Source organism: Gopherus evgoodei, chromosome 6, assembly GCF_007399415.2.
Source record: "Gopherus evgoodei ecotype Sinaloan lineage chromosome 6, rGopEvg1_v1.p, whole genome shotgun sequence".
NCBI lineage: Eukaryota > Metazoa > Chordata > Testudines > Testudinidae > Gopherus > Gopherus evgoodei.
Genome location: NC_044327.1, coordinates 65,036,318 through 65,050,429, shown reverse-complemented (window position 1 = coordinate 65,050,429; position 14,112 = coordinate 65,036,318). Strand labels below are relative to the sequence as shown.

General features: G+C 40.1%; 1 protein-coding gene across 5 annotated transcripts in view; it reads right to left on the bottom strand.

Annotated features, from left to right (window-relative positions):
* Positions 1 to 14,112, bottom strand: part of MCC (MCC regulator of WNT signaling pathway) — a 356,575-nt gene that overhangs the window by 67,530 nt on the left and 274,933 nt on the right. The window lies entirely within an intron of this gene.

Here is a 14,112-nt window from a genome sequence, read left to right as displayed (position 1 = left end):
GTGTACAAGATATGTCTAGAGATACTGTCCCTGCCCTAAAGAGCTTACAATGTCAGAAGAAAAATATAGTTTATATAGCACCAGAATTTTCCATGCAATTTTTGTGCCTTACCTAAATGGAATATGAAGATGACAAAATAAGAGCTAGGAAAGAGGATTAAAATAAAAAATGTGAGTGACTTTATGTTGAGACTACATCTTACAAGTTCAGATATTTTCTAGACTAATATTGAGGTAGCACCAGGGGATGGTGTAGATGGTACAGTATTGGAGGTCAGTGGTTGAAAGCCAGGTGAAAAAAAATGCGTTCTGAGGAAGGATTTAAAGAAAGAAATTGAGGATTTTTGATAAGATGGAAGAGGAATATTATGGCAAGGTTTGAGAGCAATATGAAAAAAAGCATTAAGTTAAGAGCGGGAGGGGAGAGAAGCAGAACACTGGGGTGAGGTGTGAAGGGAGGTGAAAGATTGAAGGTGAAAGATGGTTAAGCAGCATCTATTGAGCAACACACACACAGCATCCACTGAGACTCAGAAATCCACTAAGACTTTCAAATCTCCAAAATATTATCTCTTTTCATGAATGGTCAAATATATGCAGACAACCACCTAATTTGCACGAGTGAAAGTGCACATAAACACAACTTACACTTGCAGAACCCCACTTGCACACAAAAAGTGAGCCTGGTTTAGGAATGAAAATGGAGATGTTCCAGTAGCTGTCCTGCAGATTTCTTGCAAGGTCTTCTCTCTCCAATAGAGAGTTCAGAGTGAACGTGCTGCTTGGTGGGATTTTATTTGCACATGTGTATAAATCTGATGACCAGCACACCTAATTAATCCCTCTATACCTTAGATTCGATTAAAAGCATATTATTGGGTGGCAAGGTGTGATCAAGTTTACAGACAACTAGACACACCAGTGTAACTCCACTGACTTCCACAAAGATAATCCTGATTTACATCTTTGTAACTGTGAGAAGGACCAAATCTAACAGTCTAACAAGTTTTCTGTTCTACAGGAACAGAACTTGAGTCTGCACAGTTTAGACTTGTGTAGCTCCAAGACTTCTAAAATGATTAGGTCTAGGACAAAGAGATGGTGAGAGTACCTGTGATATATAAATTAAGAACCTACGATAAAAATTAGACTTCTCTGGGAAACAAAAGCTTGCAGAAAGGGTTGTTCAGTATATTGGTCTCTCAGATCATTTACTCACCTAACAGGGAACATAGGAAAAAGAAATATAGTCACTTGTCTGCTATGAGCTCAAAGGAAAGTTGCCTGAGAGCTCAAAGAAATAAATGTAATTCCATTTAAGAGGATGACATTTCGTTACTGATCTCAGAAACTAGCTAGAAGAAGGTTAGATGGCTAGATTCTCTTGGCTTCCAGAGAAATTACAAGAGCTCATGAGGTGCACGACCTTAAAGTTGTGAAGCCCTGTGGAAGACGTCTCACAGAAAGTCAAATACTTCTGGTTCAATAAGCAGAGCAGCTGGTATCCCAATTCTGAAATTATTTCCCAGACTCATGGGCTAACCAAACCAAGATGCTAGATGCTAGTAGTATCTCTGAGTGGTTTGCGCGTCAATGGATGAATATTCACAAAGTGCAGTCAAATTCCATGTGGTCAGGTTTTGAAGTAATACTGGGTTCCAAGGTAAAAGAACTGTGAATTGGAAAATCAAAGGCTCACACACTCTGACACTTCCAGTGGTTTGCAATTCAGCGGTGGTGAAGCCAGTTCATTTGCACGTGGATAATTTAATATTATCCCATTTATTTCCCCAGCTCATCTGGTAATCAGGAGAAGAGATACGGTGTACAGTGGAACCTCACTATGGGAATGAAAAGATACCCATAAAACATGCCATGAGCTCCTTTTGTCTAGGATAATATATTGATGATATCCCTGTGTTACGCACGAGTGGTCATATAAAAGGTACCATAGATGCTGGAACTAGGGATATGGGGAGTGCTGCGGCACCACCTGGCTTGAAGTGGATTCCATTATACACAGGGTGCAGAGTTTGGTTCAGTGGCTCTCAGGACCCCAACTATACAAATTGTTCCAGCACCCCTGAAAGGTATGACATATGATGCTATACCACGTAGCCACATGTCAGTACTGCTGAAATACATTGTATCCTGGTGTATCTTCTGTCATCCTGAAGGAAAGTGTCTAATAGCTGAGCCAACTGTCTTGTGTGTTCAAGCAACTTCTAAGGGCCGAGTTAGATGAAGCAGTACTTGCCTGTGTTGTCTAAAATCTAATGCTGCAAGCAACAAGTCTCACATGACTGATTCCACTGTGACGCAGGAATCCATCTTCCTCCTGGCAGAGGCAAAGACCCAGTAATGCAGAAACCGTTTTCCTGTTCAAAAGCTGGTTTATGACCTCTGGAATTTCTCCATTTAGAGCTTCCTTCATGTTACTAACTTAGGTATACAATATCAGCAGCAGCTGGGCCCCTACTAAGCATCCTCTTAGATAGCCAGTAACAGCTTAGGAAAGGCCTCTGACCTCTGAGGTGTAGTGAGTATGCTCTCAGACAGCATGAGGTTGCATTCTTTGATTTCAGATGTCTATTGAGTGTCCTCTCAGCAGGGATGGTGGCTTATGAAAGGCTGTACTGTTGTCTGTGGAGGAGATCAGTTTTTGGTTCTTCATTTGTTTTAAGAGTCTTGTAGATTGTTCTTCAAGGAGAAATCAGGCATGAGATAGCTTTAGTAAAGCAGTGATTTGAGCGGGGAGCACTGTCAGAACATCCACTGATGGAAGCAGTAAACTGGGGAAGGATTGTGCAGATAGCACAAATTATGGGGGAAGTTTTCACACTAAGAAAACGTTAACTGCATCCATGATATCTTGTAGACAGGGCAACCCAATTGTGAGACTCAAGATTGGTGTATGTATTAAGAATACTAAATTCATTTACAGAGAAACTTATTTTATATATATGTATTTTCCCTGCTAGTAAATACTGTCATTACTATACTAATTGGAGTACAAATTTAAGTAATTTCTAATTAGGTTTATTAATATTAAATAATGCTTAGTAACACAAGTAAAAATTAAAGCAACAACTGTATAATTGTATCTCTAATATTGTTTCCTTAGAATGCAGAGGATTGGATTAGAAGAGGAAAAAACACAATTAAGAACCACCGAATGAAAAAAAATGAAAAAGTGGGAGACAGAAAACCCTGTCATACTTTATATTAAGATTGTACTTATAAAGCATTCATAAATGATTAATAGATGTATATAAGTATGTTGGAGACATGAGTAGTATGTGTTACAGATAATTACAAGCATATCAGTAGAGTATGTTCTACTGCAGGGGCTGACAACCTTTCAGAAGTGGTGTGCCGAGTCTTCATTTATTCACTCTAATTTAAGGTTTCGTGTGCCAGTAATCCATTTTAACATTTTTAGAAGGTCTCTTTCTATAATATATAATTAAACTGTTGTTGTATATAAGGTAAATAAAGTTTTTAAAATGTTTAAGCAGCTTCATTTAAAATTAAATTAAAATGCAGAGACCCCTGGATCAGTGGCCAGGACCTGAGCAGGGTGAGAGCCACTGAAAATCAGCTCACGTGCCTATCCCTGTTCTAGTGGTTATAAGCAACATATTGACTTGTTGGGTTCTATAACGACTGACTATCCATATAGTCAAACATCATTTAAACCTTTATAAACTATTTATAAATTTGCCCTCAATATAAAGCATGACCAAGAACTCTCAATTGGTTTAACTTCTGTATTATTTTGATTAAGAGATAATTAGTGCATTCGTTCCTAATCCAACTTTAAATAAAAGAGGTGTCGGCTGCAACACCATTTACCCCTCCTCCTTGACCAGTGACCTGATTATTTAATCATTCAATATTTCCTTAAGAAATGGAAGTCTCTTTTACAATTTTAATATTTTCCAATTCTCTACCTCAATAGAACGCTGTCCTCGGGAGCCAAAAAAATCTTAGTGCATTATAGGTGAAACCACGTTATATCCAACTTTTTGATCTGCCAGAGTGCACAACCCCACCTCCCCAGAGCACTGCTTTACCAAGTTATATTCAAATTCGTGTTATATTGGGTCACGTTATATCGGGGTAGAGGTATATTATTTTTCTGCTATAAGCAGTATTAAGCGTAACAAAATATTGCAAAATATGCAACAAAATATTGCATACCATTTCCCCGCCTTCTGATTTATTCATGCAGAATGCAAGCCTTGTACATGGGTAGGAAAAGAACATAAGAACAATCATACTGGGTCAGACCAAAGGTCCATCAAGCCCGGTATCCTGTCCTCTGACAGTGGCCAATGGCAGGTGCCACAAAGGGAATGAACAGACAGGTTATCATCAAGTGATCAATGCCCTGTCACCCAGTCCTAGCTTCTGGTAAACAGAGGCTAGGGACACCATTCCTACCCATCCTCGCTAATAGCCATTGCTGGACCTATTTTCTATGAATCTATCTAGCTCCCTTTTGAGCCCCATTACAGTATTGGTCTTCACAACACCCTCTGGGGCAAGGAGTTCCAGAGGTTGACAGTGTGTTGTGTGAAAAAATACTTTCCTGTGTTTGTTTTAAACCTGCTACTTATTAATTTCATTTGGTGGCCGCTTGTTCTTGTATTATGAGAAGGAGTAAATAACACTTCCTTATTTACTTTCTCTACACCACTCATGATTTTATAGACCTCTATCATATCCCCCTCTTAGTCGCCTCTTTTGGAATGCAGGATGGAAGAATGCAACACTAGTGTATAACTCAGTCTTCTGACAATTAAATGTGTCTTGAGTGGCCAGTGCCTTTTCCAGTCTCTGGGTCTTTATGACTTTTCAAGCACACCAAGACACAGTTATTTTCAATAGGATGGGGAAGGAGCACTAGTCTGAGCATGGACTGGATGTATGGATCAGAAATTCACACGGTGAAAAATAGAAAAGAACCATCTGTGTCACTTAATGAAGGTGCCAAAATATTCTCTCAAATGTTTCAGAAAATAAATATACATACAAAACTGTACATACTGACTGTAAACGAAGGGAGGCTAAAGTGAGTACGTAACCTACAGCTTTCTACAAAGCATTCTGCAGTTCTTGTAATCTTTGATACAAGATTATAAGTCCCAGCATGCAATGCTTTGCACTGATCCTTGCAGACGAGTGTTGGGTCCTGTGTCTTCCTAACTGAAGGAAGATAATGAAGGTAAGACCAGCAGCAGAATGCTCCATTTTATGCAAAATGCAAATTGTGTGTATCCCGCAGGTTCATGGCAAGGTTGCAGTACCCTTTAACTGTACAGTGCTGCACTGCATAAAAGACAGTTACTCACCTTTCATAACTGTTGTTCTTCAAGATGTGTTGTTCATGCCCATTTCATGTGTATGTGCTCACCAGTGCCAGAAAATTTTCCCTCAGTGCTATCTATAGGGGACTGGCTCTGGTGCCCTCTGAAATGACATGTGTATGAAGGGATGCCACCACCTCCCCCATCCCTTTCTTGCTGGAACTCCGACAGAAGGGAAAGGGGAATGGGTCATGGAAAGGACATGAGCAACACATCTCGAAGAACAACCGAAGAACTCACAAAAGGTAAATAACCATCTTTCCTTCTTCACTTTCCTTCACTATCATAGGAGGCACAGACTGTGCTATCTTGTAGCAAGTATGGATGCAGGTGGTGATTCAGGATAAAATTCTTTGAGAAGACATTGGGAGGCCCTTCATCCTGTCAGCTACTGCAATGAAGAGTTGAGTAGATCTGCGTTGTGCAGCCGCCTCTCCCTATTAGACACATGGGACTTTGGACAGAACACTGGGATGACGATATCCTGGTTGACATGGAATTGCAACAACACCTTTGGCAGGAAGGCTGGATGGGGATGCTGTTGGACCCTGTCCTTGTAGAACACAATGTACGAGGGCTCCAATCTCAGAGACTCGCCTCACCAAGCTAATAGCTACAAGGAATGCCACCTTCTATGACAGGTGTGAAAGGGAGCAGGAAGCCAGAGGCTCGAAGAGAGGGCCAGTGAGTCTGGAGAGGACTAAGCAGAGATCCCACTCTGGGGAGTTGGGTCCTGAACTGCCAGGAAAAGCCTCTCAAAGCCCTTCAGGAACTGATAGTCATCCCATAGGAGAATACCGAACTACCCTGGACGCTGATATGCCTATAAGTGTACCTTGATCGATGAATAAACAAGGCTTTAATGCTTTAAGTGAAGCAGGCAATCTAGGATGATTATAGAGATAAATGGATCAGAGAGAAATTCCGCTCCAGTGTCCAGCAGGAGAAGCCCTTCCACTTTACCAGGTACATCATCCTGGTAGAGTGGTTTCTGCTTTCCAAGATGACCGGCCGTACTTGAGTAGAGCATGCTTGCACCTCGGGATTTAACCACGCGGCAACCACACTGTGTGGTGGAGAGAGGAGAGGTTCAGGTGCAGGAATCATCCAGGATCCTGACAGGGCAGGTCTGGGTGGCTGGGAAGTGTCCCTGGGCTGCCACCACTAAGTCCATCAGCGTGCCGAACCAATGCTGCCGCAGCCAAGCCAAGGCGATCACAATGAGTAGAGCTTATCCCTCTTGCTTTTCAAGAGGACCTTGCCAATCAGTGGGGCAGGCAGCAAGGCCTACATCAGGTCGCCTGACCACGACAGGAGGAAGGCATCGGATAGCGAGCTGCTGTCGAGATCTTGCTGAGAGCAGAACCAGTGATATTTTCTGTTCTGTCTGGTGGTGAATAGGTCCACGCAGAGAGCTCCCTACTTCTGGAAGAGCATCCTGGTGACCTCCAAGTGGAGGGACCACTTGTGGTGAGAGAAGAAGGACCTGCTGAGGCAATCTGCAGTGCATCTGGACGCTGGGGAATGCGAGGCTTCCAGGTGGAAGGGATGCTGGATACAGAAGTCCTGACAAAGGGCCAATGATCAAGCTCCTCCTGTCTGTTGACATAGAACATGGAGGCCGTGTTGTTTGAATTGGAGGGTATACCCCTCTGCAACAGTGTTGAGCACCCACTGGTCTCATGTTATAGAAGCCCAAGCAGGGTGGTAGGGCAATAAATGGTTGGAAAATAAAAAAGGGTGTTGGATTTAGGATGCAGGCTGGGAGGTTGCCCTTGAGTGTATCCTCAAAATGGCTGTTTGTTACCCGGCTGGTGGCAGGTACAGCTTGAGTGAGCCAAGGTGGCTGGTGGTTGGCACTGTTACCATTTATAGCCCTTGCCCTTCTTGCGAATGGGCTCTGATCAGGACTGACTACTGAATCTGTGGGTCTTCTGTGGTTTGAACCACTTTCTTTTGGGCACCAGCATGTAAAGGCCCAGGGAGTGCAAAGTAGCCCTACAATCTTTCAGGCCATGTAATCTGCAGTCTGTTTGCTCTGAAAACAGCACCAGACCATCAAAGGGGAAGTCCTGGATCAAATGCTGAATCTCCACCAACAGCCCAGATGATTGCAGCCATGATGGTCTCCTCATGGATATAGCCGAAGTCATGGTCCTGGCTGTGAAGTCTGCTGTGTCCAAGGCTGCTTGGAGAGCAGACCTCACCACTGTCTTGCCCTCATGAAGAATAGCCAGGAACTCTCTCCTAGGCTCCTCTGGCAGCGAGTCCACAAAGTTGGTCATAAACTGCCAAATGTTATAATCATAACAGCCAAGTAGGGCCTGATGATTGGCCACTCTCAGAGATCGAGCCTCTGTTCTTAGGGGTTGAACCTGGTTACCCCGTCTGTTGTGCTCATTGGCTATGGATACGACCAATGAACTTGCTGGGGGGGGAGGGATGAGTATAAAGTTATTCAAAGAGAGAGAGAGTGTAAAAAACACTTTCTACTGGCAATAGTGGAGTGAGTATGTGTGTGTAAAAAACACTTTCTACTGGCAATAGCTGCCTCTAGACTTTAAACAGTTTACTTTAGGATGGCTATATAACTCAGTGGTAGCGTAGACCTCTGCATTGTGAAATTAGCAACTACATTATGGGCATCCTACAGAAATAAGTAATTGCCTCATTTGCTAATGACCTGTGAGAAACAAAAGTCCGTATGCATGTCATTTCTTAACTACTGCTCTGCAAAGTGGCACAATCTGTTAACTGAATGCATTAAATATCTAATTTAATTAAAACTCTAACAAGCCTCGGAAAACCTATTGAGAGCACTTTGTTTGATTACAGACATTGGGCTAAAGTAACAGACCTATTGATCTGATCAGCTTCAGCTATTTTCTCTATCCAATTTAATTTGTGTAGAACAAAAACTAAGTTTTGGCAGGGTCCCCTCCCCCTCAACTTCCTTGGGGAAATAATCTGAAGTGACTCTGGGTTCAGGGTTGCATATATAAAATATTTAACAGGTCAAAGAAAACACTTTTTGTGTGACAGCTATGGACATAGGTTACATTATAAATGCAAACATGCTTTCTAGTGCAACAATTACATAGTGTTCCTGACACGGTCACGTATAATAAATAGACTCCTCCAAGGGGAATTAAACTAATTGTTCTGCATATTAAGTGTGGTATTCAAAAACATATTTTAACAAACATTTAATAAACTCGAATTAATGAAATAGGTAGAAAATTATTTTAGTTGTGTGTGTAATCTAGAGTCTGTCTTTGATTTTCTTATGTTGTGTCCTAACCCAAAGGTTAGTTAGTGACTTAGCTGCATTTGGGAGCTAACAGGAGATACATCTATTAAATTTATATTGAGAAGAGTTTTCTTCGCATTTACTAAAAAACTAAGATGACTTGTTTTGTGGAGTGAGTTGCAGGCTTGAGAGAGAAAGATTCAGGGCTTTTCGTCTGTAGAGTCACTGATTTTAATCCAATTCAGGTCAATAAATAACTTAATATTGTCACCACCCATTAGCTTTTATGATGGCTTATGTGAAATGAGTGAATGGTCTCAGTTCCTAACAGAGAGGCTTCCACATGCATACAAAAAACAAAAAATGACCACTGTATGCAGCACCTTTGTTAGAAGTCCCAGCAGAGATGCCCATGACTGAGTTGACAGAATGGCTGAACTATGCTCTCACTCCTTAGTCCTTGTCTAAACAAGTTCAGTTCCACAGGTGTTCAGGATGTTAGAGGTCCTAGTGCAGACTGGCCACCACAGTCATGTTCAACTCCAAAATGATTAGGCCTGCATTGAGTAGGGTTACAAACATGGCATTAAAAACACTAGCTGCAATCTACACTAGGGCTACTGTCAGGATTCCCTCCCCACTCTGAACTCTAGAGTATAGATGTGGGGATCTGCATGAAAGACCCCTTAAGCTTATCTCTACCAGCTTAGGTTAAAAACTTCCCCAAGGCACAAATCCTTCCTTGTCCTTGGAACGGTATCACTGCCACCACCAAGTGAGTTAGACAAAGATTTAGGAAAAGGACCATTTGGAGTTCCTGTTTCCCCCAAATATCCCCCCAAGCCCCTTTATCCCATTTCCTGGGGAGGCATGAGAGCAAACAAGGTGAGCACAGACCTGACCCTTGGGTTTCTAGGACACTAAAAACCCAGATTCTTAAAAACAGAACTTTATAATAAAGAAAAAAGTAAAAGCAGCACCTCTGTAAAATCAGGATGGAAGGTAATTTTACAGGGCAATAAGATTTAAAAAACAGAGGATTCCCCTCTACGCAAAACTTTAAAGTTACCAAAAAACAGGAATAAACCTCCCTCTTAGCATAGGGAAAATTCACAAGCTAAACCAAAAGATAATCTAATGTATTTCCTTCCTATTACTTACAATTTGTAATCTTAGATGCTTAGTTCAGGTATGTCTTTAGGAGATGTATTTTCTCTGAGTGGTTCCTCGCTGTCCCAGAGAGAACACAAAGAGAACACAAAACAAAAACCTTCCCCCACAGATTTGAAAGTATCTTCTCCCCTTATTGGTCCTTTTTGTCAGGCGCCAACCAGGTTATTTGAGCTTCTTAACTCTTTACAGGTAATGGAGGGATTTTATGCTACCCATAGCTGTATGTTTCTGACAGCTGTATGTTGCTGACCCTTTTGGAGCTGAACCAGTGCCAGCAACAGTGGGAAATATTCTCTTGCACACACAGCATCCTAGATGCAATCCTTTCAGGTGAGAGTTGAGATGCGGGCTGGCCTTCGATGTACTTGTCCTTTCACAAGCACTAAATTCATACTGTGAAAATATAATTTGCCTTATTTTCTAAATTAATTAATTAAATAAATATTTCTATATTGTTCCCACAGGTCCCATCCCAGGCCCTTCTCCACTGTGTCTGAAAATTCTGACTTCCTTTTGGGTTTGGCTTCTGAATTTTCTATACTTTTGCTTGCTTTCTTTTTTATGATTTCATTTTTTCCCTCTTACCTGCCTACCTCTCTCTCTTCCCCTTAAATTTCTGTGCTCTGGACCGAGACAAGTTCTCCCCCACTTCTCAATCTCTACTCCCTTTCCTCTTGCCCATCCCAAATCTCTCTCCTCTTCCCAAATGTTTCTCCTTAGCCAGTCAGAAGACTTTTTCAGTGCTGACTGACCTAAATACTTACATATTGTCTGCAAGTTTTGCCATGCCACTGCTCCTGCTTTTGCAGATAATTAGGAAGTATATTAAACGCAATATATATGGTCCTTGTTCACAAGGCACTTTCATGGCATTTTTGCCATGATGAAAATTGACCATTTAGTCCTATTTTTTTTTGTTTTCTGTCACTTATCTATTTTCTGATCCTTTCACTCCATGACTTCTGAGATTCCTTAATAATGTTTTGTAAGGCACTTCTAGAAATCTTTTTGAAATGTCAAATAAATTAGGTCAGGTGGTTTTTTTATCCATTATTGTGCTGATATGTTAAAGAATTTTAATGGATTTTTTAGGTATAATTTTCCTTTGCAGAACTATGCTGGTTAGACCCTATTATATTCGAATAATTTAAGATCTATTCCTTCTATTTTTAAATGGTCATTTACATTAATTTATCAGGTAAGAAAGTAAGACTTGGGCCATGTCTACACTACCATGTAGGACGGCAAAACTTGTCACTTTGGGGTTTGCCCCTGACATAGTTACTGCCCCTGGTTTAATTATGTTGATGGAAGTGCTCTCTTCCGTTAGCACAGAGAGGCTATACGAGAGATCTTACAATGGTGCAGCTGCATTAGTACAGCTGTGCCGCTGTAAGGTCTCTAGTGTAGGCAGAGCCTTACTGACCTCTAATTCCCCAGACCTTTAAAAAAGAGATGCAACATTTGCTATCCTCCAACCCTCTGCTGTGATTTTAATTAGAAGTTGCCTATTGTGAGCTGTTCAGCCAATCCATTCTTAAATTCCTTAGCACATTTGGATGCTTACCATCTAGTCTTCACTGCCCTTTAATTTATCAGTTTGTTCTAGTGCCTCTTCTTTAAACACCTCAACCTCTTATAGTTCCTAAGCTTTATTACCAGAAAATGTACATCTGGGTTTAGTTATTGCATATGGCCAGGAGGACAGTACTTTCCGAAACCTCCCAAAGGCTGACATAGCAAACAGACATCCTGACTAAGAACATCCTCCAAATAAGTTTTATACAATACCACCCTCATGCTGTCTATAGCCGTGGTAGATTTGCACTGCTGAAGGAAAACAGAAAATAAATAAAATCTTCATTATACTGAGAAACCAGCAAACACGTTTTTGAACTTTGTCTGTAACTCAAGATGTGGCAATGGTCCTAGTTAAAGTGAAAATACTGTGTCAAGTACTCAGGGTGAACAGGGCTGAGAACTATTTACACTGCCTGGTACACGGTTACATGGGAGACAAACATTTTGCAAGAGAAAACAAATGCTCAAACAAGGGCTGTCAAGCAATTACAAAAATTAATTGCTATCCATTGTGCTGTTAAACAATAATAGAATACCATTTCTATAAATATTTTTGGATGTTTTCCACATTTTCAAATATATTAATTTCAGTTACAACACAGAATACAAAGTGTACAGTGCTCACTTTATATTTATTTTTTATTATAAATATTTGCACTGTAAAAATAAAATAGAATTTTTCAATTCACCTAATACAAGTACTGTAGTGCAATCTCTTTATCATGAAAGTTGAACTTACAAACATAGAGGTATGTATAAAAAATAACTGCATTCAAAAATAAAACTATGTAAAACTTGAGAGCCTACAAGTCCTACTCCTTGTTCAGCCAATTGTGCTAAAGATTCATATGTCCCTTCACGCTCCAACCACCATTCCAGAGGACATGCGTCCATGCAGATGTGGGGTTCTGCTTGATAATGATCCAAAGCAGTGTGGACTGACACATGTTCATCTTCATCATCTGAGTCAGATGTCACCAGCAGAAAGTTGGATTTTCTTTCTTCGTGGTTTGGGTTCTGTAGTTTCTGCATCAGATGGTTGCTCTTTTCAGACTTCTGAAAACACGCTCCACACCATGTACCTCTCAGATTTTGGAAGGCACTTCAGATTCTTAAACCTTGGGTCAAGTGCTGTAGCTATCTTTAGAAAGCTCACATTGATACCTTTTTTGCGTTTTGTCAAATCTGCAGTGAAAATATTCTTAAAACGAACAACATGCTGGGTGATCATCCAAGATTGCTAATAACATGAAATATATGGCAGATTGTGGGTAAAACACAGAGCAGGAGACATACAATTCTCTCCCAAGGAGTTCTGTCACAAATTTAATTAACACATTTTATTTTTTTTTAACAAGAGGAATCAGCATGGAAGCATGCCCTCTGGAATAGTGGCCAAAGTATGAAGGGGTATACGAACGTTTATCATATCTGGCACAATACCTTGTAACATCAGCTACAAAAGTGCCATGTGAACGCCTGTTTTCACTTTCAGGTAATAAGAAGCAAGCAGCATTATCTCCAGTAAATGTAAAGAAACTTGTTTCTCTTAGCGATTGGCTCAACATGAAATAGGACTTAACAGACTTGTAGGCTCTAAAGTTTTACATGGCTTTGTTTTTGAGTGCAGTTATGTAACAAAAAAAATCTACATTTGTAAATTGCACTTTCATGATAATGAGATTGCACTATGGTACTTGTATGAGGTGAACTGAAAAATACTATTTCTTTTATCATTTTTACAGTGCAAACATTTGTAATAAAAAAAATTAAGTACTTACACTTTATATTATGTGTTGTGACTGAAATCAATATATTTGAAAATGTAGAAAAACATCCAAAATATTTAATAAATTTCAACTGGTATTCTATTGTTTAAGAGTGCCATTAAAACAATGATTAATCACAATAATTTTTTTAAATTACTATTAATTTTTTTGAGTTAATAATGTGAGTTAACTGCGATTAATCGAGAGCCCTAGTTCAAACACAAATTCAGACATACACACATGTGCAATTTCAAAAAGAGCATGAGACAAAGATCTAGTAAGCACCACAACAGATTATAGGTGTAATTGGCCTTAGCAGAAAATAAACTCATTATGTTACAATGGATAGGAAGCTTTGTTGAGTGAGATGATCTATGGCTGGATATCCAAAGACTGGAAATGGCAAACGATATAGTCTTATACCATGCTGAAGAGTACTGATCTCTTAAATATGTAGTATTCAAGGAAGAGGTTGCTCTGCTGCCACTAGGTAAAAAACAACATTTTACAAAGATTACAAAGGTCTCTAAATTTTTACCCACATACAGCACAAGGCTTGGAAGAAAAATCATACGCATTCTTCAAAAACAAAATTATTATTTCACATGCAGATGTTTCATGGAACACTGCTAAATTTCCTAACTTGTCTATTAAGGAGAGGCAGTAAACAATTTAAAAGAATACCAGAGACTGACCATGGACTCTTTAAGCTTTCATCTTTTCTGTAACTTGATTTCCTCTTGTCTTAATTCAATGTCTACATAAAGAACAACAGTTTTGTCTGACATAGCAAACAGCTGGAAAATGGAGACAGGGATAGAGGGCACGGCTGGGACTACTCAAAGTTCATTTCACAGAGCATTATTTCCCAGTGACAGGTGTCCTGCTCTTTTACTTTCTCTTAATCACAAATTCAATTCTCATCAAAGAAAGATCTATTTGTTGTTCACAGGAAAATCCACTAAAT